Source organism: Poecilia latipinna, unplaced genomic scaffold (genome assembly GCF_001443285.1).
Source record: "Poecilia latipinna isolate Pla-1442-1.1 unplaced genomic scaffold, P_latipinna-1.0 Scaffold1016, whole genome shotgun sequence".
NCBI lineage: Eukaryota > Metazoa > Chordata > Actinopteri > Cyprinodontiformes > Poeciliidae > Poecilia > Poecilia latipinna.
The window spans coordinates 144,413-149,149 of NW_015113632.1; positions in this window are offsets into that span (position 1 = coordinate 144,413).

The following is a 4,737-nucleotide window of genomic DNA, read 5'->3' on the forward strand; positions in this document are numbered from 1 at the left end:
GAATCCTGCTAATAATCTGTTAATATTGTTGGTTGGGCTGCAGAAAGAAGCCAACTTTTACATCTGGGGTTCATTTATGAAAGCAGTAAAATCAATTAGCTATTTGCTGTGAATCCAGCAGGAATATCGTCACAGATGCTCGCCATGAAGTTGCAGATTAAAAGTGAGCGTTTTGTGAATTTTGGGCCACACAAAGTTGCAGAAAACATTTGAATGAGTTTTCCTTTTCCTGCTCTCTTGCAGTCAGAGTATTAATTGTATGACAGAGAGCACAGCTGTCAGTGTGTGTGTGGTTGCAGTGAACCTGCTCAGAGCTTCCTTTGCAAGAGGAAACAATACATAACTTCATGGAAATGCCACAGTGTGTTTCGCATATGTTAATGAGCGCTGAGAGTGAGAGCATTCATGCATGTTCAAAGACACCAAGGTGTTACCTACTTTCATCAGTCAGCGTTTTCACTGAAACCATCAAACTCTTTGGGAAGAGTGGTTGTTAAAAACAAGCTGGCGCCAACCTGAGTCAGCTTTTTTTTTTTTGTGCACACTGAAAAAAAAAAATCATCCAAGTTTCATTTACACACCTTTTCAGCTTTTATATTTTGAAACATAATGACATTTCAATTTGCAGATAAAGGACGATACGGCAGAAGAATATATCACAATGTAATTGTTTTATATCAGACGATATCAATAATTATTAGTTTTTTGTTTTAAATATCTAAAGTCTTTCCTGTTTTTTCACTTCACTCCATTGTTTTTTATTTTTGAGTAGTTATAAGGCGAAACCTTAAACTGCTGCTGCACAAGTTGCTCAGCAGGCTGTTGCTAGGTAACCGAAGTAGAGGGGATAGGGGGGACTTGGAACTGCTTGTTGTTGCTAGGTAACCAAAAAGTTAGTGAATTAGTTGATTCCACCAACTTTGCTTAGTTTGGATTGAAGGATTTTTTTTTACTGTCGTACCACCTTCGCTTGTTTGTGATATGACATTCGGACTCAGGTCCCAGATTAAGAAAAAACAAACAGATGGATAATAAAGTAATTTATGTAATTTATGTATACTAAAAAAATGTATATGCAAATAGCCGCAAGATGTTGAATGGCTAAACTTTCCTCTGCCTACATTTCCCAGAAAGCTGTGGGAACCTCTGACCTCTGGGCCAGCGGTCAGTGATATTATTGAATATTCTATCAGACGTATTTTCTCTTGAGATTGATCACGTGTTTATCGTGATATATATAGTTATTGATTTATTGGCCTACCTTCAGGTTTTAACCAGGTTGAGATCTGGACTTTGACTAGGCCATTGATTAGCTTGATGGACTCACATTTGACTCTAGAATACTTTGGTGCACAGGGGAGAACATCAGGTGTTTACGCTGATAAACACTTTAGAATGTTGGAGATTCTCCCTGATTTTTTTACTTTTGTCCAAAGGTTACTTTACTTTTGTGGTTTGTTCTTGTTTCTGCTTTGCAAACCAAAGTCCTGCTGCAGTATTTTGTTTTTAGAAACCCCTGTAGAATTTTTTTTTAATTGCTTTTAGCATTTTGGAGGTAAATTTACTGGGACGTCCTCTCCTTGAAATGTTTTCTCTCTCATTCTGAGGAAACTTTATAAAATAATCTATGAAGATCCTTGCATCAGGAGCAGACATGCATTTATTATGATTTATATATATATGCATGCAGCAATTTTCGACATGCTTAAATATTACGTCTTGGGAAGTTCAGCATACTTATTAATGTTTTTTAGGCCTGATGTCATTTATGGCTGTGAAACCATGCAGCCTTAGCGTAAAGATTACTAATACTTTCCTGTGGTTAGTTGATTTGTTCCTCTTTTTGACTCTATTCACAACCTGATGATTTGCTAGTAGTTTCACACAGCCTTCCTATTTCAACCATCAATGATTCAGCTCCTGTTTGAGGACAAAATTGTCTGATTTTAGAAGAACTCGCTACGAATAGAAATCAGACTTTCCCTCATACCAGAAAAGAAGAAAGACGCGATACAGATAAAGTATCAAATAGTTAGATTTGTCATCATTTCCTCTGGTGTTCTGATGTATCTCTGTTTCTGAGGTAATCTCCTCATGATCTTCTTATCAGGAATCAGCGGCTTGATTCAACAGTCTGTTTGTGTAGACAGTTCCTGTGAATATCAACAGAAGTCATTCAGATCATTGTTTTCTCTTTTGAAACCATTTGAGATTCAGTGCAGATGACAAAAACAAATTGCAATATTTATTATGATTTAAGTTTTTTTGTACTGTTTGACAAGCTGATTTGAAAAAGTGTGCAAACTTTCAGTTTTTACTTGTGGTAAAGCTAAGCTAGTGGTGTGCTAGACTGGGTTTTTTCCCATTTGATCCAAAATTTTGATATTCATGGAATCGCTGAGCTTGACATTTGTTAAATTAGTTTGACATCTGAGCTGAAAGTGTGCTAAATTAGCATCTTTGCACATAGAAAAGCTAAACTAAAGGTGTGCTCTTTTCTGTTTTTGCACAGTTGTTGTGTTACCGTGGCAGCAACTTATTTTTACAACTGGAAGAAGCTGATTAGCATCCCAAAAGCTCAAATAATACGTGAACTACTGAAAAGGAGAAGAGATTCATATCTCCTACTCCAACATCTTTCCATCCAGACAGATTTAAGAAAGAGCAGCAAAAGAAAGTGAGGTGGATTAGCAGGACATGTTAGCATGCCGGACTGGAATGAGACTCGTACAGAAAGTCTTAAGTCAGAGGCCTCTACAGATTTGTTGCAAGACTGACTGGTACAGGAGATTCTTCCTCCTCACTGCATCATCAAACACAGCAACTCTGAAGATATTTGGATGATTTGAGTTACAACAGCATTTAGTTTCCCTTTGCAGTTAAAGTATTTTTTAACTGAATTGAATTATATTTGGGGCCAGTTGGAAATTATTCAACAGATTTCTGCATTAGCAAAATAGGATGACTCATTTTAAGACCAATGTACTGATGTGCATTCATGTTGAAACTTTTAACAAATGTTGAGATTCCCGGACTCCACCTGCGTGGGATACGACATTATTTCTTAAGAAGTATATTTAGTATTTGATGTTTAAGACAGATACTCGAGGATTCAGTCTCTGTTCAACAAATTGTAATGAAATCTGGTTTGTTTACATTGTGAACACTTCTTTGGTTTAGCTGTTTTGAAACAGGATTGTTCCTGACTTCCGTTTCTCTTTCCTCCCGTTTGTTGTAAAATGTCTCCTTGAGCTTCCATACAGCCTGAAAGCATCATCATTGTTGCAGTTTAAATCAGGCACCATCTTATTTGTGGTTTCCTGTCCTCTAATATCAGGCTGTGTGCTGCTGAACCTTAGCTGAAGTGCAGAGTTTAGATGCCTCTTTATCTGTCGTGCAGCGTCTGCAACAAGCTGACTCACTCTGAAACCCACACACTCTGACAGCAACCACAGACACAGAGGTGGGGGTAAAAGTTGACTCCTAGTGTTTCTCTCGGTGTTGTCAATGTTTCCTTTAAAGCCCTGCTGAAGTGCTGTTTAGCACCCGGACCTAACAGACCCTCCACCCTAATCATCGCCAACCGTCCATTCAGAGCTCTCATCTTCTGTCGCCTTCAGAGGCTATTTTTATCTCCTGATAGAGCTGATTTCCTCTCTGTTTGCTGCAGATGCTGCCTCATTCTCAGTTTCAGATCAACTTATTTTCGATCGGGATGCTCCGAAACTCTGCTATCATTTAGCTAGCTGTTAGCTAGCAGCCCACACCTCTGCCTGTTTTGATTGAAAAACTAAATTTAAATGAGATAACAGCAGACAGTCATTTCTGTATGGTGGCTTTGCAAAGTATTCACTAAAACTAAAACTCTAACACATTAATGTCATAACCGTGAATTTTAATAGATTTTATTGCATTTGTGGATGTTACTTTAGAAAGTACAGAAGTTGCCAACTCCAGAAATCTGATCTTTATGGAAGAGTGGCAGACATTTTTTCTTTTGAAGGACGTGGAAAACGGGATTTTTCTCTTATATTTTTACTTTTGGGCCATTTTGATGTGTTTTTACACCTGGGAGCAGCTGATTATAATCTGAAAACTTCAGACCATGTTACTCTGGAATATCGTCTTCATTTACTTGGATGTTGAGCTGTTGGCATGTCAAACTGTCAGACAGCAACAGTCTTCAGTCAGAGGCGTCTTTAGATTTGTTGCAACACTGACTGCTACTGGAGATACTTCCTGCCCGCAGCGTCGCCATCCATGATGACTCTTTAAATATGCATGGGTAAAATGAGTTGCGATTGCGATAAAGTGGTTTTCATTTTAATACGCGTACGTAAAACTTAAAAGGCTCAAGGTTTAGACTATTTCCAGCTGCACTTCAAAAAACAAAGTATTTCTGGTTTAGTTTCTAGTGCAAATATCTTGGTACACATGAAATAAAACTAGCTTGCAAGTAACTTTTCAGCAAGAAATCTGAACTTTTTTTAAGTCAATAATTCCTTAATATTGATAAAGTTCTACTTCCACTGTCAGATTATTTCAGTTATAACAACCTGTCGCAAAAAGGATGAATCAAATAATCGCGTCAGAAATAAAAACAAGCTCAGTAATTTCCATTTGTTTTTCCTGTGAATCTCTTTTTCTGGATGACAAAAAGTCTTCAGTCTGGTTGTTACGCCCCCAAGGTCCAGGGATCCAGGGGCAGCAACATAAAATGTGTCCAGAGTAACAAAT